Here is a 24,682-nt window from a genome sequence, read left to right as displayed (position 1 = left end):
CCCACCTCCTCTCCTCATACTACCTTCTCATCTCATATCCTAACCTTCTCATCTCACACCCCCACCTCTCCTCATACTACCTTCTCATGGCATATTCCCACCTTCTCATCTCACACCCCCAACTCAACTCCTCATACCACCTTCTCATCTCATATCTCCACCTTCTCATCTCACCCCTCCACCTCCACTCCTCATACTACCTTCTCATCTCATATCCCCACCTTCTCATCTCACACCCCCACCTCCACTCCTCATACTACCTTCTCATCTCATATCCCCACCTTCTCATCTGACACCCCCACCTCCTCTCCTCATACTACCTTCTCATCTCATATCCCCACCTTCTCATCTCACACCTCCACCTCCACTCCTCATACTACCTTCTCATCTCATATCCCCACCTTCTCATCTCACACCCCCACCTCCTCTCCTCATACTACCTTCTCATCTCATATCCCCACCTTCTCATCTCACGCCCCCACCTCCTCTCCTCATACTACCTTCTCATCTCATATCCTAACCTTCTCATCTCACACCCCCACATCCTCTCCTCATACCACCTTCTCATCACATATCCCCACCTTCTCATCTCACACCCCACTTCCTCTCCTTATACCACCTTCTCTTCTTATATCCCCACCTTCTCATCTCACGCCCCCACCTCCTCTCCTCATACCACCTTCTCATCTCATATCCCCACCTTCTCATCTCACGCCCCCACCTCCTCTCCTCATACCACCTTCTCATCTCATATCCCCACCTTCTCATCTCACACCCCCACCTCCCCTCCCCATACCACCTTCTCATCTCCCCACCTTCTCATCTCATCTCACACCCCCACCTCTCCTCATACTACCTTCTCATGGCATATTCCCACCTTCTCATCTCACACCCCCAACTCAACTCCTCATACCACCTTCTCATCTCATATCTCCACCTTCTCATCTCACACCTCCACCTCCACTCCTCATACTACCTTCTCATCTCATATCCCCACCTTCTCATCTCACACCTCCACCTCCACTCCTCATACTACCTTCTCATCTCATATCCCCACCTTCTCATCTCACACCCCCACCTCCTCTCCTCATACCACCTTCTCATCTCATATCCCCACCTTCTCATCTCACGCCCCCACCTCCTCTCCTCATACCACCTTCTCATCTCATATCCCCTCCTTCTCATCTCACGCCCCCACCTCCTCTCCTCATACCACCTTCTCTTCTTATATCCCCATCTTCTCATCTCACACCCCACCTCCTCTACTCATATCACCTTTTCTTCTCATATCCCCTCCTTCTCATCTCACACCCCCACCTCCTCTCCTCGTACCCCCTTCTCATCTCACACCCCCACCTTCTCATCTCACACCCCCACCTCCACTCCAAGCCTAGTGCCACATTAATCCTGCCCCGTCCTTGATTGTCCCACAGCTGGGATGTCCATTGATTGGTGTAAATCATTGATTGCTCTTTGTCAATGGTTTTATTCCACAATTCAGGGGTTTCACCTATTTGGTTACAGATTAGGTGAATATGGAAGTGAGAAGGCGCCGTCTTTCCCATGGAAATGTATACAGGCCTCATTGCTTTGCAGACCGCTGATCCCTAGTGTGAAGGAATAAGGGCCCTGATTATGGATTCCTAGATATGACCATTGCATTTCCCCTAACCCTGTGCATTTCTTACATAATTGGCTTGGAGGTCTCGTGGGGTTGGATCAGGTGGAAGGACTCTCTAATTAGTGTCATCACAGTCCCACACATACAATGTTTTGCTGCGATTAGTGACATGAGGCCACAGCGACGTGATTCATAGCAAATAGCTCCATCGTTCATTGGAGAAATAGGCGCTGCGGCAGAGTTACCCTCTATCCCAGGAGACGCCCCCAGATGTCAGAGTTTTCTGAAAAACTCCTGTTTAGCCACTTGCCTGACGTGGTGCCATCTGATGCGACCTGTTACGAAACGCTCGCTGGGCGGCTGCTGGAAGTCTCTGCCATTCTCAGAGTGACCTCCCAGACCCTCTGCTTCCTCGTCCCCCGTCCCCCCCCCCCCCCCCCCCCCCCCCGTGCCAACCCAGCGGCACCCCACCCGCGGCTGCAGAGATCAGCTCTCACCCTCCCTGGGTGCACCCGGCTGCTGCAAATAGAGCAGCCGCTGCTGAAACACAAAGTCACGATGTCGCCATGTTCTGAGGATCGCTGGTCCGATATATAAGTCACTGATGGTTGAGAAAAGCGATATTTAACAAATGTAAATATTTTATATATTTTTTTAACAAACTCGTGTTGTATAAGTTTCTGATAGATGTTCTTACGTCAGACATTAACTAGAAGTTGTGATGGAAGTGGAACTTGTAGTGCACACAGGACCACGCAAGCAGCCATGTGCACACAGAAGCTCTGCAATAACCATATTACAAAGAAATAAGGATCAAAAAGGGTTTGAGGTAACAATATGGTAAAAAAAGGGGCAGACTTGCTGGGCCATGTGGTTCTTATCTGCGTCCCATATTTACTGCTCCGCAATAATGTCCCCGCACTGCCACCCGGCGGTCACTCCGCAGTATAGCAGCAGCTCCGGGAATGGCTATGACTGCTCCGCACTGCCACCCGGCGGTCACTCCGCAGTACAGCAGCTGCTCCGGGAATACCTATGACTGCTCCGCACTGCCACCCGGCGGTCACTCCGCAGTATAGCAGCAGCTCCGGGAATAGCTATGACTGCTCCGCACTGCCACCCGGCGGTCACTCCGCAGTATAGCAGCAGCTCTGCCCCGCACTGCCACCCGGCGGTCACTCCGCAGTACAGCAGCGGCTCAGGGAATACCTATGACTGCGCCGCACTGCCACCCTGTGGCCGCTGTGCAGAATGCAGGGTGTATGCCCGGGGCCGCCATGTTGGTGGGCAGTGACGCAGTGCGGAGCATGCTCTGCTGGGCTGCCCGGGGTGAGCGGAGGGGAGGGGGGAGAGGAAGTGGAAGAGGTGGAGCAGAAGCCGAAGAAGCTACAAAAAGGTGAGAATATCAATATATAACGTTGTGCACAGAGCCTCCGGCTCCCTCTGTGCTGCATGTATACAGAGCCTCACCCTGCCTGCTCTGCTACCCGGGGGCCTCCTCACAGCGCAGCGCAAAGTGTGCTGCATCCCTAGGGGCCCCTGTATCAAACGTGTGCTGCCTTTCTGGGACCCCTGTGTAACGTGCTACATCCCTGGGGCCACTGTGCAATGTGTGCTGCATCCATGGGGCCCCTGTGCAATTTGTGCTGCCTATCTGGGGCCCCTCTAATGTGCAGCATCCCTGGGGTCCCTGTGCAACATGTGCTGCGTCCCTGGGCCCCCTTTGCAATGTGTGCTGCATCCATGGGGCCCCTCTGTAATGTGCAGCATCCCTGGTGCCCCTGTGCAACGTGTGCTGCATCCCTGGGGCCCCTGTGCAACGTGTGCTGCATCCCTGGGGCCCCTGTGCAATGTGTGCTGCATCCCTGGGGCCTCTGTGCAATGTGTGCTGCATCCCTGGGGCCCCTGTGCAATGTGTGCTGCATCCCTGGGGCCCCTGTGCAATGTGTGCTGCTTTCCTGGGGCCCCTGTGCAAAGTGCTGCATCCGTGGGGCTTCAGTGTAATGTGCTGCATCCATGGGGCCCCTGTGCAATGTGTGCTGCATCCATGGGGCCCCTGTGCAACGTGTGCTGCATCCCTGGGGCCCCTGTGCAATGTGTGCTGCATCCCTGGGGTCCTGTGCAACATGTGCTGCATGCCTGGGGTCCCTGTGCAATGTGTGCTGCATCCCTGGGGGCCCCTGTATCAAACGTGTGCTACCTTTCTGGGGCCCCTGTGTAACGTGCTGCGTCCCTGGGCCCCCTTTGCAATGTGTGCTGCATCCATGGGGCCCCTCTGTAATGTGCAGCATCCCTGGTGCCCCTGTGCAACGTGTGCTGCATCCCTGGGGCCCCTGTGCAACGTGTGCTGCATCCCTGGGGCCCCTGTGCAATGTGTGCTGCATCCCTGGGGCCTCTGTGCAATGTGTGCTGCATCCCTGGGGCCCCTGTGCAATGTGTGCTGCTTTCCTGGGGCCCCTGTGCAAAGTGCTGCATCCGTGGGGCTCCAGTGTAATGTGCTGCATCCATGGGGCCCCTGTGCAATGTGTGCTGCATCCCTGGGGCCCCTGTGCAACGTGTGCTGCATCCCTGGGGCCCCTGTGCAATGTGTGCTGCATCCCTGGGGCCCTGTGCAATGTGTGCTGCATCCCTGGGGCCTCTGTGCAATGTGTGCTGCTTTTCTAGGGCCCCTGTGTAACATGCTGCTTACCTGGGGTCCCATGTGCAACGTGTGCAGCATCCCTGGGGCCCCTGTGTAATGTGCGCATCCCTGGGACCCCTGTGTAATGTGCTGCATCCCTGGGGCCCCTGTGCAATGTGTGCTGCTTTCCTGGGGCCCCTGTGCAAAGTGCTGCATCCGTGGGGCTCCAGTGTAATGTGCTGCATCCCTGGGACCCCTGTGCAAAGTATGCTGCAATCCTGGAGCCATTATATATGCTGCTTACTTTTTGTATGCTCCATACAATGTATGTTGCATTATTGGGACACCCTGTACTGTGTATATTGCATTATTGGGGCACTCTGGATTCACTTGGCGCCCTCTGTACGTGCGTGTATTGCACTTGGTGCCCTCTGTACGGCGCGTATTGCACTCGGCGCCCTCTGTACGGTGCGTATTGTACTTGGTGCCCTCGGTACGGCGTGTATTGCACTTGGTGCCCTCTGCACGGTGCGTATTGTACTTGGTCCCTCTGTACGGTGCGTATTGCACTTGGTGCCCTCTGTACGGTGCGTATTGCACTTGGTGCCCTCTGTACGGTGCGTATTGCACTTGGTGCCCTCTGTACGGTGCGTATTATTATTATTATTATTACATTTTATTTATAGGGCGCCACAAGTGTTTCGCAGCGCCGTACAAAGGACAGTACAGGGAGACAGAACTTAGCATAACAGTAAATAAATAACAAAAATGGAGTGCAGGTAACAAAGAGCAACACAGTTCTCAAAACATAATACAGCTTAGATGAAAGTAGCGAAGGAGTAATCATTGTACTACTTGGGGCTGGCGGCCATAGATAGAGATGAGTCTTTACCAGCAGGAGAGAAAGCAGGTAAAGATGGTCCCTGAGTGAAATGTGTCAAGAAGAGGGCTTAGACAAGAGGAAAGAGGGCCCTGCTCTGAAGAGCTAACAATCTAGTGGGGAGGGGCAACAGACAGATGACATGAGGTGCAAGCAAGCAGGTAGAAGCCTGATGGTGGTTTGCGAGCAAAGCAGAGATGTCCAAGGCATGGGGCAGGGGGATGGAGGAGCAGCCTAAGGACTAGGTTATGCATTGGAGGGGTACGCTTTGATAAATAGGTGGGTTTTCAGTGCCCGTTTGAAGCTTTGCCAGGTCGGGGAGAGTCTAATGGAGCGGGGGAGCGCATTCCACTGAAGGGGTGCAGCACGGGCAAAATCCTGAACTCGTGCATGGGAAGCAGTGACCAAGGCAGAGGAGAGGCGACGGTCATCAGCCGACCGTAGTTGGCGGGAGGGAGTATGAAGGGAGAGGAGGTTGGAGATGTAGGTAGCAGTGGAATTAGAGATGACCTTGTATGTGAGGGTGAGGAGTTTGAAGAGGATTCTGTAGGGGAATGGGAGCCAGTGTAGATTTTGTTGAAGGGGAGTGGCAGAAGTGGTGCGGCGGGAGAGGAAGATAAGCCTAGCTGCAGAGTTGAGGACAGATTGGAGGGGAGCGATGTGGGAGCAAGTGAGGCCAGTGAGGAGCACATTGCAGTAGTCAAGTCGTGAGATGACCAGTGAGTGGATGATAAGTTTAGTTGCACTCTGGGAGAGAAATGGCCTGATGCGAGCAATGTTGCGTAGCTGGAATCGACAAGATTGCGCCAGAGCTTGGATGTAGGGTGCAAAGGAGAGGGAGGAGTCAAGAGTGACGCCCAGGCAGCGGAGTTGGGGAACGGGGGAGATGATAGTGTTGTCAACAGTGATAGAGATATTTGTAGGGGGTGTTGCTCTGGCTGGGGGAAAGATAATAAGTTCAGTTTTATCCATGTTGAGCTTCAGAGAGCGCTCAGACATCCAGGAGGAGATGGCAGAGAGGCAGCTGGAGATCTGAGAGAGGACAGAGGGGGACAGATTAGGAGAGGAGAGGTAGAGTTGTGTGTCATCAGCATAGAGGTGGTATTGAAGGCCAAATGAGTTAATGAGCGCACCCAGGGAAGAGGTGTAGAGGGAGAACTGAAGGGGGCCTAGGACAGAATCCTGAGGGACACTAACAGGAAGGATGGAAGGGTGTGAGGTGGTTCCGGAGGCAGACACAGAGAAGGAGCGGTTAGTGAGGTATGAGGTAAACCAGTCAAGGACGGTGCTAGAGAGGCCAACATTTTGGAGTGTGCGGAGGAGGAGAGGGTGATCCACGGTGTCAAAGGCAGCAGAGAGGTCCAGAAGGATGAGCAAAGAGAAGTGGCCCTTGGATTTGGCCGAAAGCAGGTCACTGGTGACTCGGTGGAGTGGAGTGGGCGAAAGCAAGATTGTAGTGGATCAAGGATGGAGTGGTCAGAGAGGTAGCTTGTGAGACGGCTGTAGACCAGTCGTTCAAGTAGTTTGGAGGCAAAAGGGAGAAGAGAGATGGGGCGGTAGCTAGTGAGTGATGAAGGGTCGAGGTTGGCTTTTTTGAGAATAGGGGACACCAGAGCATGTTTGAATGGTGAGGGAAAGATGCCAGTAGAGAGCGATAGGTTAAAGAGGTGAGCAAGGTGGGAGCAGGCAGTGTGGGGGAGGGAGCGGAGAAGACGGGAGGGGAGGGGGTCCAAGTGGCAGGTTGTGGGGGGAGAGGATAAGATGAGGGAGTGGACTTCCTTGTCTGAGGTGGGACGGAATCAGGACAGGATGGGATAGATGGACGGGAGGGATGGTGGGAGCAGGGGGGCAGCAGAGGGGTGACGGGAGGAGATGTAATTTTGAATATCCTCAATTTTGGAGATGAAGAAGGAGGCAAAGTCAGTGGGAGTGAGGGAAGAGGGGAGGGGAGGAGGAGGGGGGCGAAGGAGAGTGTTGAAAGTTTCCAAGAGTCGGCGTGGACTGGAGGACTGAGAAGAGATGAGTGTTTGGAAAAAGGATTGCTTGGCGAGAGAAAGAGCAGAGCTATAGGAAGAGAGGATAGACTTGAAATGGAGAAAGTCCGCCAGAGAGTGGGATCTCCTCCAGGAGCGTTCTGCAGACCGTGAACATTTTTGTAGGAAACGTGTTAGTTTGGTGTGCCAGGGTTGGGGTTTGGAGCGGCGGAGGGGGACAGAGGAGAGGGGGGCCACAGAGTCAAGAGCAGCAGTAAGGGAAGAGTTATAGAAGGTGGCTGCCTGGTTGGGACAAGTCATAGTGGAAAGAGGAGAGAGGAAGGTCTCGAGGGAGGACATGATAGCGGGGTTGAGGGACCCGAGATTGCGTCTGGTGATGGTGGGTCTGGGTGTGGAGCAGAGAGGGGAAGATGAGAGGGTGAAAGAAAGCAGATGGTGGTCAGAGAGAGGGAAGGAAGAGTTAGAGAAATCAGAGAGATCACATCGGTGGGTGAAGACAAGGTCGAGGGAGTGGCCGAGATTGTGAGTAGGGGTGGAGGTCCATTGAGAAAGTCCAAAGGAGGTGGAAAGAGCAAGAAGGTTAGAGGAAGCTGCATTAGTGATGTCGATAGGGATGTTAAAGTCACCGAGGATGACAGAGGGGAGGTCGGAGGAGAGAAAGTGGGGAAGCCAGGCAGCAAAGTTGTCAAGGAAAGGTGAACAGCGGCCAGGGGGTTGGTAGATCACTGCCACATGGAGGTGAATGGGGTAGAAGAGGCGGATAGTGTGAACCTCAAAGGTGGAGAAGGTGAGAGAGGGCTCAGGTGGGATGACACGAAAGGTGCAGTTAGGAGAGAGAAGGATGCCCACGCCTCCACCCTGGCGACCATCAGTTCTGACTGTGTGGGTGAAGGAGAGGCCTCCGTAGGAGAGGGCAGCAGGGGAGGTGGTGTCAGAGGAGGAGAGCCAGGTTTCAGTGATGGCGAGAAGGTGAAAAGAGTGGGAGATGAAGAGGTCATGGATAGTTGGCAGCTTGTTGCAGATTGATCTAGCATTCCAGAGTGCACAGGGGAAGGGAGGGGACGGGGAAATGGGGATCAGGTTGGCTGGGTTCTGAATGCGTGTGGGTAGTCTAGAAATTTGGGTGGCGGGTGATCTAGCAGTGAGGATTGGTATGGGACAGGATCGAGGAGCCATAATTCCTGTTCAGTAGTGTTGTTCAGAGGAATAGTATTGAATGGAGTGGCTGTAATAAAGAAATAACAATGAGAAGGGGGATGTAGTCAAAGCAGAGACAGTGGAGACCAGTTTGTCTGTAAATAATGGTGGGAATGGAAACACTGGCCCTCATTCCGAGTTGATCGGTCGCAAGGCGAATTTAGCAGAGTTACACACGCTAAGCCGCCGCCTACTGGGAGTGAATCTTAGCTTCTTAAAATTGCGACCGATGTATTCGCAATATTGCGATTACTAACTACTTAGCAGTTTCAGAGTAGCTTCAGACTTACTCTGCCTGTGCGATCAGTTCAGTGCTTGTCGTTCCTGGTTGACGTCACAAACACACCCAGCGTTCGCCCAGGCACTCCCACCGTTTCTCCGGCCACTCCTGCGTTTTTTCCGGAAACGGTAGCGTTTTCAGCCACACGCCCCTGAAACGCCGTGTTTCCGCCCAGTAACACCCATTTCCTGTCAATCACATTACGATCGCCGGAGCGAAGAAAAAGCCGTGAGTAAAAATACTTTCCTCATAGTAAAGTTACTTGGCGCAGTCGCAGTGCGAACTTTGCGCATGCGTACTAAGCGGATTTTCACTGCGATGCGATGAAAAAGAACGAGCGAACAACTCGGAATGAGGGCCACTGAGAATGTAAGAGAGTATAAATGAGGAGCAGAAAGCAATGTGTGAGAGCAGTATGGCTGTTACTTAAGCAGACGGGGAGGTCAGTGTCCAGGCTGTGTGGATTGCAGGCATTGGTGGTACTGGATTAGGTTACTCTCTGTAGGCTGTTGATTGCAGGTGTGGAAGATAGTCTGCTGTCCTTCTCTTCTTCTCCTGTTCATCTCCGATCATCTCCAAGGTCATATCGCCATACTTAACTCTAACATACTTCACAGCTAAGATGCTACACAGCCAGAGGCTTACAGCCAAGTATGTACTGATTAAATAAAGATACAGTCTAGATTGCTAACAGCACCCACCCACTGAGACCCCACCCACAACAAAAGGTCAGCTACAGGTGTGAATAACAATAGAGCAGGACATCCCCCACTAGTACACAGTGATTTCCTACTATAGTACGGTGTACGTTGCATATTGCACTCGGTGCCCTCTGTACGGCGTGTATTGCATTTGGTGCTCTTTGTACGCTGTGTATTGCATTCGGCGCCCTCTGTACAGCGCTTATTGCACTTGGTGCCCTTTGTATGGCATGTATTGCACTCTCTGCCCTCTGTACGGCGTGTATTGCACTTGGTGCCCTTTGTACGGCACGTATTGCACTTGGTGCTCTTTGTACGGCGTGTATTGCACTTGGTGCCCTTTGTACGGCACGTATTGCACTTGGTGCTCTTTGTACGGCGTGTATTGCACTTGGTGCCCTTTGTACGGCATGTATTGCACTTGGTGCCCTTTGTACGGCGTGTATTGCACTTGGTGCCCTTTGTACGGCGTGTTTGTACGGCGTGTATTGCATTCGGCGCCCTCTGTACAGCGCTTGTTGCACTTGGTGCCCTTTGTATGGCATGTATTGCACTCTCTGCCCTCTGTACGGCGCGTATTGCACTTGGTGCTCTTTGTACGGCGTGTATTGCATTCGGCGCCCTCTGTACAGTGCTTATTGCACTTGGTGCCCTTTGTATGGCATGTATTGCACTCTCTGCCCTCTGTACGGCGTGTATTGCACTCTCTGCCCTCTGTACGGCACGTATTGCACTTGGTGCCCTTTGTACGGCGTGTATTGCACTTGGTGCCCTTTGTACGGCGTGTATTGCACTCGGCGCCCTCTGTACAACACATACTGTAGCCTACAATAACGCAGACCGTAAATGTATGACTTTAATAAATAGGACGATGCATTAAGCTCACTTTGTTCTAATGACATACAGCTCCGCCTAGGTCAGAGGTTCTTAAACGCGGTCCTCAAGGCCCCTAATGGTCCAGGTAAGTGTATCCATGCTTGGCCACAGGTGACTTAATAAGCATCTAAATCAGTTTTATTCACCCATCTGTGCTGAGCCCTGGGGACCGCCTGGCCGAGATTTATTACATGTGTGCACATTCCTGTATAAAGCTGCCCCCCCCCCCCCCCCCCATCGTTACCATGTATGCATCGTGAACCATTCTACGTTATATTATCCCCATTCAGCGTACACCGCACCATACAGCCTGGCACTTCTGGGGTTAATATGGCACAGAAACTGTAATCCACAGAAACAAGTCCGCCATTAACTCCCACTGCACTGGTTGCCGAGGGTTACAGGTTGTGCTGTAGTGATGACAGATGGTACCACTGTCCCCACATCGGCTGCTCGGGTGTTGGCGCTCATCCATGTAGTTCTGGGTTACACCCGGCGTGTGCACCAGCCACCATCTACATTCCCGGATGTAATATCTCCTTTACTGGGAAAAGGCAATGTGATAAAATCCAGCCAATGTACAGCCGGCGGCAGCTGTGATAATGTACAGTCAATGTACAGCCGGCGGCAGCTGTGATAATGTACAGCCCATGTACAGCCAGCGGGAGCTGTGATAATGTACAGCCAATGTACAGCCGGCGGCAGCTGTGATAATGTACAGCCTATGTACAGCCGGCGGCAGCTGTGATAATGTACAGCCTATGTACAGCCGGCGGCAGCTGTGATAATGTACAGTCAATGTACAGCCGGCGGCAGCTGTGATAATGTACAGCCCATGTACAGCCAGCGGGAGCTGTGATAATGTACAGCCTATGTACAGCCGGCGGCAGCTGTGATAATGTACAGCCTATGTACAGCCGGCGGGAGCTGTGATAATGTACAGCCTATGTACAGCCAGCGGCACCTGTGATAATGTACAGCCAATGTACAGCCAGCGGCAGCTGTGATAATGTACAGCCAATGTACAGCCAGTGGGAGCTGTGATAATGTACAGCCTATGTACAGCCGGCGGCAGCTGTGATAATGTACAGCCTATGTACAGCCGGCGGCACCTGTGATAATGTACAGCCTATGTACAGCCGGCGGCACCTGTGATAATGTACAGCCTATGTACAGCCGGCGGCACCTGTGATAATGTACAGCCTATGTACAGCCGGCGGCACCTGTGATAATGTACAGCCTATGTACAGCCGGCGGCACCTGTGATAATGTACAGCCTATGTACAGCCGGCGGGAGCTGTGATAATGTACAGCCTATGTACAGCCGGCGGCAGCTGTGATAATGTACAGCCTATGTACAGCCGGCGGCAGCTGTGATAATGTACAGCCCATGTACAGCCGGCGGGAGCTGTGATAATGTACAGCCGGCGGGAGCTGTGATAATGTACAGCCCATGTACAGCCGGCGGGAGCTGTGATAATGTACAGCCTATGTACAGCCAGTGGCACCTGTGATAATGTACAGCCTATGTACAGCCAGTGGCACCTGTGATAATGTACAGCCCATGTACAGCCAGCGGCACCTGTGATAATGTACAGCCCATGTACAGCCGGCGGGAGCTGTGATAATGTACAGCCGATGTACAGCCAGTGGCAGCTGTGATAATGTACAGCCTATGTACAGCCGGCGGGAGCTGTGATAATGTACAGCCCATGTACAGCCGGCGGCACCTGTGATAATGTACAGCCCATGTACAGCCGGCGGGAGCTGTGATAATGTACAGCCGATGTACAGCCGGCGGGAGCTGTGATAATGTACAGTCTATGTACAGCCAGCGGGAGCTGTGATAATGTACAGCCCATGTACAGCCGGCGGCACCTGTGATAATGTACAGCCCATGTACAGCCGGCGGGAGCTGTGATAATGTACAGCCGATGTACAGCCGGCGGGAGCTGTGATAATGTACAGCCGATGTACAGCCAGCGGGAGCTGTGATAATGTACAGCCGATGTACAGCCGGCGGGAGCTGTGATAATGTACAGCCGATGTACAGCCGGCGGGAGCTGTGATAATGTACAGCCTATGTACAGCCAGCGGGAGCTGTGATAATGTACAGCCCATGTACAGCCGGCGGGAGCTGTGATAATGTACAGCCTATGTACAGCCGGCGGGAGCTGTGATAATGTACAGCCTATGTACAGCCGGCGGGAGCTGTGATAATGTACAGCCCATGTACAGCCGGCGGGAGCTGTGATAATGTACAGCCCATGTACAGCCGGCGGGAGCTGTGATAATGTACAGCCTATGTACAGCCGGCGGGAGCTGTGATAATGTACAGCCCATGTACAGCCGGCGGGAGCTGTGATAATGTACAGCCTATGTACAGCCGGCGGCAGCTGTGATAATGTACAGCCTATGTACAGCCAGCGGCAGCTGTGATAATGTACAGCCCATGTACAGCCGGCGGCAGCTGTGATAATGTACAGCCCATGTACAGCCGGCGGGAGCTGTGATAATGTACAGCCCATGTACAGCCGGCGGGAGCTGTGATAATGTACAGCCGATGTACAGCCAGCGGGAGCTGTGATAATGTACAGCCCATGTACAGCCGGCGGGAGCTGTGATAATGTACAGCCGATGTACAGCCAGCGGCAGCTGTGATAATGTACAGCCCATGTACAGCCAGCGGGAGCTGTGATAATGTACAGCCCATGTACAGCCGGCGGGAGCTGTGATAATGTACAGCCCATGTACAGCCGGCGGCAGCTGTGATAATGTACAGCCTATGTACAGCCAGCGGCAGCTGTGATAATGTACAGCCCATGTACAGCCGGCGGCAGCTGTGATAATGTACAGCCCATGTACAGCCGGCGGGAGCTGTGATAATGTACAGCCGATGTACAGCCAGCGGGAGCTGTGATAATGTACAGCCCATGTACAGCCGGCGGCAGCTGTGATAATGTACAGCCTATGTACAGCCGGCGGCAGCTGTGATAATGTACAGCCTATGTACAGCCAGCGGCAGCTGTGATAATGTACAGCCCATGTACAGCCGGCGGCAGCTGTGATAATGTACAGCCTATGTACAGCCGGCGGCACCTGTGATAATGTACAGCCTATGTACAGCCGGCGGCACCTGTGATAATGTACAGCCCATGTACAGCCGGCGGGAGCTGTGATAATGTACAGCCGATGTACAGCCGGCGGGAGCTGTGATAATGTACAGCCGATGTACAGCCAGCGGGAGCTGTGATAATGTACAGCCCATGTACAGCCGGCGGGAGCTGTGATAATGTACAGCCTATGTACAGCCGGCGGGAGCTGTGATAATGTACAGCCCATGTACAGCCGGCGGGAGCTGTGATAATGTACAGCCTATGTACAGCCGGCGGCAGCTGTGATAATGTACAGCCGATGTACAGCCAGCGGGAGCTGTGATAATGTACAGCCGATGTACAGCCGGCGGCAGCTGTGATAATGTACAGCCTATGTACAGCCGGCGGGAGCTGTGATAATGTACAGCCCATGTACAGCCAGCGGCAGCTGTGATAATGTACAGCCCATGTACAGCCGGCGGGAGCTGTGATAATGTACAGCCCATGTACAGCCGGCGGCAGCTGTGATAATGTACAGCCCATGTACAGCCAGCGGGAGCTGTGATAATGTACAGCCTATGTACAGCCGGCGGCAGCTGTGATAATGTACAGCCTATGTACAGCCGGCGGCACCTGTGATAATGTACAGCCGGCGGGAGCTGTGATAATGTACAGCCTATGTACAGCCGGCGGCACCTGTGATAATGTACAGCCTATGTACAGCCGGCGGCAGCTGTGATAATGTACAGCCTATGTACAGCCGGCGGGAGCTGTGATAATGTACAGCCTATGTACAGCCGGCGGCAGCTGTGATAATGTACAGTCAATGTACAGCCGGCGGCAGCTGTGATAATGTACAGCCCATGTACAGCCAGCGGGAGCTGTGATAATGTACAGCCTATGTACAGCCGGCGGCACCTGTGATAATGTACAGCCGATGTACAGCCAGCGGGAGCTGTGATAATGTACAGCCTATGTACAGCCGGCGGCACCTGTGATAATGTACAGCCGATGTACAGCCAGCGGGAGCTGTGATAATGTACAGCCTATGTACAGCCGGCGGCACCTGTGATAATGTACAGCCTATGTACAGCCGGCGGCACCTGTGATAATGTACAGCCCATGTACAGCCGGCGGGAGCTGTGATAATGTACAGCCTATGTACAGCCGGCGGGAGCTGTGATAATGTACAGCCCATGTACAGCCAGCGGCAGCTGTGATAATGTACAGCCTATGTACAGCCAGCGGCAGCTGTGATAATGTACAGCCTATGTACAGCCAGCGGCAGCTGTGATAATGTACAGCCTATGTACAGCCGGCGGCAGCTGTGATAATGTACAGCCTATGTACAGCCAGCGGCAGCTGTGATAATGTACAGCCTATGTACAGCCGGCGGCAGCTGTGATAATGTACAGCCTATGTACAGCCGGCGGCAGCTGTGATAATGTACAGCCGATGTACAGCCGGCGGGAGCTGTGATAATGTACAGCCCATGTACAGCCGGCGGGAGCTGTGATAATGTACAGCCGATGTACAGCCGGCGGGAGCTGTGATAATGTACAGCCCATGTACAGCCGGCGGGAGCTGTGATAATGTACAGCCTATGTACAGCCGGCGGGAGCTGTGATAATGTACAGCCTATGTACAGCCGGCGGCAGCTGTGATAATGTACAGCCCATGTACAGCCGGCGGGAGCTGTGATAATGTACAGCCCATGTACAGCCGGCGGCAGCTGTGATAATGTACAGCCCATGTACAGCCGGCGGGAGCTGTGATAATGTACAGCCTATGTACAGCCGGCGGCAGCTGTGATAATGTACAGCCCATGTACAGCCGGCGGGAGCTGTGATAATGTACAGCCTATGTACAGCCGGCGGGAGCTGTGATAATGTACAGCCCATGTACAGCCGGCGGCACCTGTGATAATGTACAGCCTATGTACAGCCGGCGGCACCTGTGATAATGTACAGCCTATGTACAGCCGGCGGCAGCTGTGATAATGTACAGCCTATGTACAGCCGGCGGCAGCTGTGATAATGTACAGCCTATGTACAGCCGGCGGGAGCTGTGATAATGTACAGCCGATGTACAGCCGGCGGGAGCTGTGATAATGTACAGCCCATGTACAGCCGGCGGCACCTGTGATAATGTACAGCCTATGTACAGCCGGCGGCAGCTGTGATAATGTACAGCCTATGTACAGCCAGCGGGAGCTGTGATAATGTACAGCCCATGTACAGCCGGCGGCAGCTGTGATAATGTACAGCCCATGTACAGCCGGCGGCAGCTGTGATAATGTACAGCCTATGTACAGCCGGCGGGAGCTGTGATAATGTACAGCCCATGTACAGCCGGCGGGAGCTGTGATAATGTACAGCCGATGTACAGCCGGCGGCAGCTGTGATAATGTACAGCCTATGTACAGCCGGCGGCAGCTGTGATAATGTACAGCCGATGTACAGCCGGCGGGAGCTGTGATAATGTACAGCCAATGTACAGCCGGCGGGAGCTGTGATAATGTACAGCCTATGTACAGCCGGCGGCAGCTGTGATAATGTACAGCCCATGTACAGCCGGCGGCACCTGTGATAATGTACAGCCCATGTACAGCCGGCGGCAGCTGTGATAATGTACAGCCCATGTACAGCCGGCGGGAGCTGTGATAATGTACAGTCAATGTACAGCCGGCGGCACCTGTGATAATGTACAGCCTATGTACAGCCGGCGGCAGCTGTGATAATGTACAGCCGATGTACTTCTGCCGTGCAGTCACTTGGTCCATGGTATACACATGTGTACGGTTTTACCGTTTTGACACCTTTGCGGCCTCGGATTCAGGGGTTGGCTGCAGGTTTTTCAGGTCTCTCCGCTCTCTCCCACCTGGGAGGAATCTTTGGATATTATAGTGGATGGAGGAGAAAACAGGATTTTGGTACTTTCTAATAAATCCATTTCTCTGATTCCATAGGGGACAGTGTACGCTCGCCCAGCGCTGCATTACATTGTCTGTTGTTTTGGTTGTGTGACTGCTTGTTGTCTGCTGTGTTTCCTTTTTATGCTTGTTTTTACGTCTTACTGTTGGTTCCGTCTCCGTATCTTCTTCCTCTGTTGTCTTTGCGCAATGTCTCCACTCGAGCTCAGTTCTCTATACTGGGTCTGATGGGGTATAGAGGGGGGGAGGCAGTTACAGTGCCAGGCTTCACTCATCCACCTTTCTTTCTGCAGCGGGGTACACTGTGTACACAGGGAATACATTGGGGTGTAGAGATGGATCTTGATCCGAGGCACCAACAGGCTAAAGCTTTAGACTGTCCCAGAATGCATTGCGGGGCCTCCTCTATAACCCCGCCTCCAGGCACTGTGAGCTCAGTTTCGAGTGGTGCCTGCATGAAGCAGGTCACATAACAGGGGGGCTGCGCTAGGCAGCCATGAAAAAGCTTTTTAGAAGACTTCAAGGGCCGCAGCACTTTATATGTCAGTGTGACATCCTGTGCTGCGGCTCCATCACCTCCCCAGCGACGTCACATACTCCCGCTGGCTCTGTTCCCGGGTACTTGCGGCGGAGGCGCTCTGGTTCCTAGGCACACCACCGCAGACGCTCTCCTGGATCGCGTGGCGCTACTAAGGGGGGGAGGTAATAGAGTCCCCCAGGCGGGACCTGCCATTAAATCGCGTTCCGGTCGCGGTTTCAGTAGACGAACCGCGACGCTGGCGTGGACACTGTGACCGTACAAGGACCCCACTATATCCACCAAGGTATGGGAGCACAGGTCAGACAGTAAAATATCCACTTTAATAAGGCTCCATAGTACCCGGTGGTGAGGACCAGCATAGGGGAGCCGGCGCTTAACCTGTAGCCCCTCCCCCCAGCTCCAGGCGCCATCTACTGCTGGTGTTCCCGCCCTGGAGCTGCCTCACGCTCTCCCTCACTCCCTGACTGAAACTCTGGGCGCCATCTTCTCATAGTAGCTGCGACTGGTCTCCGGGACTGCAGGGCAATGTCTCGTCTGTAACTCCGCCTTATTCATCAGCGCTGTGATTTTACAGACACTTAAGTATTCTACATGTCAATTTAAGACAGCGTTAATTAAGAACAAGTGCACCTCTACCAGAATATATTGTACGAGTATTCTGATATTACATCCGGTACCGGACCACGCATTGTTTTACATATATATATATATATATATATATATATATATACTAGTCCAGTGCAGTTTTATTGTCTGGCTAAAGTAATTATCTGCATTGTAACTATGACTGTGTGTGCCTGTATCAGCTGTGTGGATTCACACTTTAAAAACACTGACTCCAGGAGGACTCAATGGTGAATTTGAGTTGAAGTGGTTTTTATAAATTGTTTTTTATAAATATGTTTTTTTATAAATATTTTAGAAAATGTGTTTATAATTCACCTTTGTTTGTCAAATATGAAGTCTCATGCTGCTATTGTTTTTATTCGGAATATTTTTTATAAATGTGTTTATAATCCACCTCTGCTGTAAAATATGAAGTCTCATGCTGCTATTGTTTTTATTGTTTTTTATTTGGAACTACATTCTCCTGATTCCTCTTTCTGTTTCTTTTATGATGGACATATGGACGTTTTTTGCTTTGATACTATTGGAGGACAAGATAACAGAGCTTCTGTTTTGATTACATCAAGTTCCGCCTATTTTTCCCGGAGATGGAACGCAAAAACTACTTCCTGTCTCCACCGATGGAACGCACACGCACTTCCGCTTCCGGGGGTGACCACTTCCGGTCGCGGCTGGAAACGCCGCGCCGTTTGGCGGGCAAATAAGACATTTGTGTGGCTAATTATACATGATTTCTAGGGGTATAAATATGCCCCTCTAAGAGACTACCACTATGCTTCTGATGAAGGACTTTGGTGTCCGAAACGCGTCAAGCTAGTGGTACCAGGTGTGGAGCAGTGGAGCTGTCTTCTTTGGATGACCTTCCCTTCTGATCCGCTGTAGAAGTCCGGACTCTTCAGTGTTTCCTCTTGGGAGGGTAATTCGTTTTCCAGCTGCCAGCACCCTGTTTCACCCACCTACGTGTGTGGTTATATGCCTTGTATCTTTTTACCTATTGTGAGTGTTTTGTGAAATAAATTTTGTTGTCCCGTCCTTTTCCAAATTGGTCTGCCCTATGATTTGCTTTTCTGTCTTGAGATAAGAGACTACTTTTTTGGAGGACGCTACAGAGGACACCTACAAACACTCTATAAAGGGATCACAAGGGGACTTTCTCACATTCATCTATATCAGATGTAAGGACCCTCTTATATGTGTTTTTGCGCCTATCACTTTCCATTTTCCTGTGCATCTATTGTTTGTGGAATTTTTGTGAAAGGTTCCAGTGTTAGTGGTTGGCTGCATACACAATATTGTCAGCGCATGGTGTTTAATCCATTTTTGCATTTCAATTTAAGACAGCGTTAATTAAGAACAAGTGCACCTCTACCAGAATATATTGTACGAGTATTCTGATATTACATCCGGTACCGGACCACGCATTGTTTTACATATATATATATATATATATATATACTAGTCCAGTGCAGTTTTATTGTCTGGCTAAAGTAATTATCTGCATTGTCACTATGACTGTGTGTGCCTGTATCAGCTGTGTGGATTTCACTTTCAGTGTATCCTAGCTATATCACTGTATTCTGTACCCTAGGGGACTAGATGTGTCAGGATCTAATATATAGTGCTGCGCAGTATTTACAGTTAAGTGTATTCTACTGTGTACTCAATCACCTCATACCGCATTTATTCTGTGTCCTGTATATACTGTCACATAAATAGGGGATTTATTTGCAGGTATTGTATTTGTCTGGCTGTATCGTACGCATACGCTCTGCGGTTATATTCACTATAATGTCTGCCACAAAGGGTGGGAAATCCGTGGACGCTCCCGCATCATGCAGCGCATGCACCAAGTATTTGCCTGAGGGGGAAGGTTTGAAGGATGGTCTGTGTAATCTGTGCCATACACCTCCCAGTCAGCCCGCTACTCCTGTAGCCAATCAGGAGCCACCTTGGGCGGCGTTCTCAAATATGCTTAATACGCTTTGACACGCCTTACGCCCCCTATGGGACCTCCTGTGCCGTTGCAGCCACATATTGTCCCTGTGGTAAATCTGCCCTGGGCGGCCACACTGTCGACCCAGATACAACAATTGAATCAATCCTTGGTTAGACAAAAACCTACCCCACGTCCCTCTGGGGTCAAGGGGTCATCTAGGCGAGCCGCTTCCTCCTCACAATCCACTAATATCTCAGATGATTTGTCTGATGAGGATGGGGAATATACTGATCCGTCAGACACTGATACAGCTGCTTCTGACGAGGAACCTACAACTCAGGTTGATATTCCTGACCTAGTGGAGGCTATTAAGCTGATTCTACAAATAGATGATGATGTAGATCCCACTACTGCGTCTAAGAAACCTGATAAGTTTAAACGTCAGAAGGTGACTAAAGTAGTATTACCACATTCTGACCATTTAGTAGACATACGTCAGGAATCCTGGTCTTCTCCAGGGAAGAAATTCTCCCTGTCTAAAAATATGCTAGCTCGTTATCCTCTCCCTGCTGAGGTGTGTAATAATAATAAGTGGGAAAATTCACCAGCGGTGGACTCCCATGTCACCTGTCTTGTGGTGTCGTCTACTCTGCCTGTCACCACTGTCACCTCACTGAAGGAACCGACCTAAAATAAGATTTTACTCACCGGTAAATCTATTTCTCGTAGTCCGTAGTGGATGCTGGGGACTCCGTAAGGACCATGGGGAATAAACGGGCTCCGCAGGAGACTGGGCACTCTAAGAAAGATTTAGTACTACTGGTGTGCACTGGCTCCTCCCTCTATGCCCCTCCTCCAGACCTCAGTTAAGGAAACTGTGCCCGGAAGAGCTGACATTATAAGGAAAGGATTTTGGAATCCCGGGTAAGACTCATACCAGCCACACCAATCACACCGTACAACTTGTGATAACACATCCAGTCAACAGTATGAACAACAACAGAGCATCAGACAATGGATGCCAACATAACATAACCCTTTAGTAAGCAATAACTATATACACGTATTGCAGAAAGTCCGCACTTGGGACGGGCGCCCAGCATCCACTACGGACTACGAGAAATAGATTTACCGGTGAGTAAAATCTTATTTTCTCTAACGTCCTAGTGGATGCTGGGGACTCCGTAAGGACCATGGGGATTATACCAAAGCTCCCAAACGGGCGGGAGAGTGCGGATGACTCTGCAGCACCGAATGGGCAAACACAAGGTCCTCCTCAGCCAGGGTATCAAACTTGTAGAATTTTGCAAATGTGTTTGAACCCGACCAAGTAGCAGCTCGGCAAAGCTGTAATGCCGAGACCCCTCGGGCAGCCGCCCAAGAAGAGCCCACTTTCCTTGTGGAATGGGCTTTCACTGATTTTGGAAGCGGCAATCCAGCCGCAGAATGAGCCTGCTGAATCGTGTTACAGATCCAGCGGGCAACGGTTTGCTTTGAAGCAGGAGCACCCAACTTGTTGGGGGCATACAGGATAAACAGCGAGTCAGTTTTCCTGACTCCAGCCGTTCTGGCTACATAAATCTTCAAAGCCCTGACTACATCTAGTAACCTGGAATCCTCCAAGTCACGAGTAGCCGCAGGCACCACAATAGGTTGGTTCAAATGAAAAGATGACACCACCTTTGGCAGAAATTGGGGACGAGTCCGCAATTCTGCCCTATCCATATGAAAAACCAGATTGGGGCTTTTACATGACAAAGCCGCCAATTCTGACACACGCCTAGCCGAAGCTAAGGCCAATAGCATGACCACCTTCCACGTGAGATACTTTAGCTCCACGGTCTTAAGTGGTTCAAACCAGTGGGATTTTAGGAAACCCAACACCACGTTGAGATCCCAAGGTGCCACTGGTGGCACAAAAGGGGGCTGAATATGCAGCACTCCCTTAACAAACGTCTGAACTTCAGGCAGAGATGCCAGTTCCTTTTGAAAGAAAATGGATAGGGCCGAAATCTGGACCTTTATGGATCCCAACTTAAAGCCCATAGTCCCTCCAGACTGTAGAAAGTGCAGAAATCTGCCCAGTTGGAATTCCTCTGTAGGGGCCTTCCTGGCCTCACACCAAGCAACATATTTTCGCCATATACAGTGATAATGCTTTACTGTCACGTCCTTCCTAGCCTTTATCAGCGTAGGAATAACTTCCTCCGGAATGTCTTTTTCCGCTAGGATCCGGCGTTCAACCGCCATGCCGTCAAACGCAGCCGCGGTAAGTCTTGGAACAGGCAGGGCCCCTGTTGCAACAGGTCCTGTCTGAGAGGCAGAGGCCATGGGTCCTCTGTGAGCATTTCTTGCAGTTCCGGGTACCAAGGCCTTCTTGGCCAATCCGGAACAATGAGTATTGTTCTCACTCCTCTTCTTCTTACGATTCTCAGCACCTTGGGTATGAGAGGAAGAGGAGGAAACACATAGACCGACTGGAACACCCACGGTGTTACCAGGGCGTCCACAGCTATCGCCTGAGGGTCTCTTGACCTGGCGCAATACCGTTGTAGCTTTTTGTTGAGACGGGACGCCATCATGTCTACCTGTGGCAGTTCCCATCGATTTGTAATCTGAATGAAGACTTTGTGATGAAGTCCCCACTCTCCCGGGTGAAGGTCGTGCCTGCTGAGGAAGTCTGCTTCCCAGTTGTCCACCCCCGGAATGAACACTGCTGACAGTGCTTGTACGTGATTCTCCGCCCACCGAAGAATCCTGGTGGCTTCCGCCATCGCGACTCTGCTTCTTGTGCCGCCCTGACGGTTTACATGAGCCACCGCGGTGATGTTGTCTGACTGAATCAGCACCGGTTGGTTGCGAAGCAGGAGCTCCGCTTGACTCAGGGCGTTGAATATGGCCCTTAATTCCAGGATATTTATGTGCAGACAAGCCTCCTGACTTGACCACAACCCTTTGAAGTTTCTTCCCTGAGTGACTGCCCCCCACTCTCGGAGGCTCGCATCCGTGGTCACCAGGACCCAGTCCTGTATGCCGTACCTGCGGCCCTCGAGAAGGTGAGCACTCTGTAGCCACCACAGAAGAGACACCCTGGCCCTGGGGGACAGGGTGATCAGCCGATGCATCTGAAGATGCGATCCGGACCATTTGTCCAACAGATCCCATTGAAATATCCTCGCATGGAACCTGCCGAAGGGAATGGCTTCGTACGATGCCACCATCTTTCCCAGGACTCGCGTGCAGTGATGCACCGACACCTGTTTCGGTTTTAAGAGGTCTCTGACTATAGTCACAAGCTCTTGAGCCTTCTCCGCCGGGAGAAACACCTTCTTCTGGTCTGTGTCCAGAATCATGCCCAGAAAGGGCAGACGCGTCGTAGGAATCAGCTGCGACTTTGGGATATTCAGAATCCAGCCATGCTGTTGCAACACTTCCTGAGAGTGCGCTACGCTGATTTGCAACTGCTCCCTTGACCTCGCCTTTATGAGGAGATCGTCCAAGTATGGGATAACTGTGACTCCTTGCTTTCTCAGGATCACCATCATTTCTGCCATTACCTTGGTAAATATTCTCGGTGCCGTGGAGAGCCCGAACGGCAACGTCTGGAATTGGTAATGACAGTCCTGTACCACAAATCTGAGGTACTCCTGATGAGGTGGATAAATGGGGACATGCAAGTAAGCATCCTTGATGTCCAGAGACACCATAAAATCCCCCACTTCCAGGCTTGCAATGACCGCTCTGAGCGATTCCAGTTTGAACTTGAACCTTTTCAGATAAATGTTCAGGGACTTTAAATTCAATATGGGTCTGACCGAACCGTCCGGTTTCGGTACCACAAACATTGTGGAATAGTATCCCTTCCCCTGTTGAGGAAGGGGAACCTTTACCACCACCTGCTGGAGATATAACTTGTGAATTGCCGCTACCACTACTTCCCTTTCTATGGGGGAAGCTGGCAGGGCCGATTTTAGGTAACGTTGAGGGGGCATCACCTCGAATTCCAGCTTGTATCCCTGAGACACAATCTGTATAGCCCAGGGATCCACCTGTGAGCGAACCCACTGGTGGCTGAAATGTCGGAGACGCGCCCCCACCGCTCCTGGCTCCACCCGTGGAGCCCCAGCGTCATGCGGTGGATTTAGGGGAAGCCGGGGAGGACTTCTGTTCCTGGGAACTAGCTGTATGGTGCAGCTTTTTTCCTCTACCCCTGCCTCTGGCAAGAAAGGACGCACCTCTGACTTTCTTGCTTCTATGTGATCGAAAGGACTGCATTTGGTAATACGGTGCTTTCTTAGGCTGTGAGGGAATATATGGCAAAAAGTTTGACTTCCCAGCCGTAGCTGTGGAAACTAGGTCCGAGAGACCGTCCCCAAACAATTCCTCACCCTTGTAAGGCAAAACCTCCATGTGCTTTTTGGAGTCGGCATCACCTGTCCATTGCCGAGTCCACAGGACCCTTCTGGCAGAAATTGACATTGCATTTATTCTAGAGCCCAGTAAGCAAATGTCCCTCTGGGCATCCCTCATATATAGGACAGCGTCTTTTATATGCCCCAGGGTCAGTAAAATGGTATCCTTGTCTAAGGTATCCAGTTCCTCAGACAGATTATCTGTCCATGCTGCTACAGCACTACACATCCAGGCCGACGCAATTGCCGGCCGCAGTATGGTACCTGAATGTGTATAAACAGATTTCAGGATACTTTCCTGCTTCCTATCTGCAGGATCCTTTAGGGAGGCCGTATCCTGTGACGGCAGGGCCACCTTCTTAGATAAGCGTGTGAGAGCTTTATCTACCCTAGGGGAGGATTCCCAGCGCACCCTGTCCTCTGGCGGGAAAGGGTACGCCATAAGTAACCTTTTGGAAATCAGGACTTTCCTATCGGGGGAATCCCACGCTTTTTCACATAACTCATTTAACTCATGTGAAGGGGGAAAAGTCACCTCTTGCTTTTTCTCCCCATACATATAAACCCTCTTGTCAGGGACAGGGTTTACCTCTGATATGTGTAAAATATCCTTCATTGCTATAATCATGTAGCGGATGGCTTTTGTCATTTTCGGTTGCAATTTTGCATCATCGTCGTCGACACTGGAGTCAGAATCCGTGTCGACATCTGTGTCAACCATTTTGGATAGTGGGCGCTTTTGAGACCCTGAGGGCCGCTGCGCTGTAGGATCAGGCATGGGTTGAGACCCTGACTGTCCCAAGGCATCAGCTTTATCCAACCTTTTATGTAAGGAGTTTACATTATCATTTAACACCTTCCACATATCCATCCAATCAGGTGTCGGCACCGTCGGCGGCGACACGTCAGTCAACTGCACTTGCTCTGCCTCCACATAGCCCTCTTCGTCAAACATGTCGACACACGCGTA

The 24,682-nt window shown here is 51.7% G+C and overlaps 1 protein-coding gene across 1 annotated transcript in view; it reads left to right on the top strand.

Annotated features, from left to right (window-relative positions):
* The first annotated feature begins 2,912 nt into the window (after positions 1-2,912).
* MYPOP (Myb related transcription factor, partner of profilin) overlaps positions 2,913-24,682 on the top strand; it is a 152,345-nt gene continuing 130,575 nt past the window's right edge. Inside the window, exon 1 of the mRNA XM_063938452.1 lies at positions 2,913-3,017. The gene's annotated coding sequence lies outside the window, so the exon portion shown is untranslated. The remainder of the gene's footprint in view (positions 3,018-24,682) is intronic.

This window comes from Pseudophryne corroboree, chromosome 8 (genome assembly GCF_028390025.1).
Source record: "Pseudophryne corroboree isolate aPseCor3 chromosome 8, aPseCor3.hap2, whole genome shotgun sequence".
In the NCBI taxonomy this organism is placed as follows: Eukaryota; Metazoa; Chordata; class Amphibia; order Anura; family Myobatrachidae; genus Pseudophryne; species Pseudophryne corroboree.
Note: the sequence above shows the minus strand (reverse complement) of the source record. Positions and strands in the feature narration are given on the sequence as shown.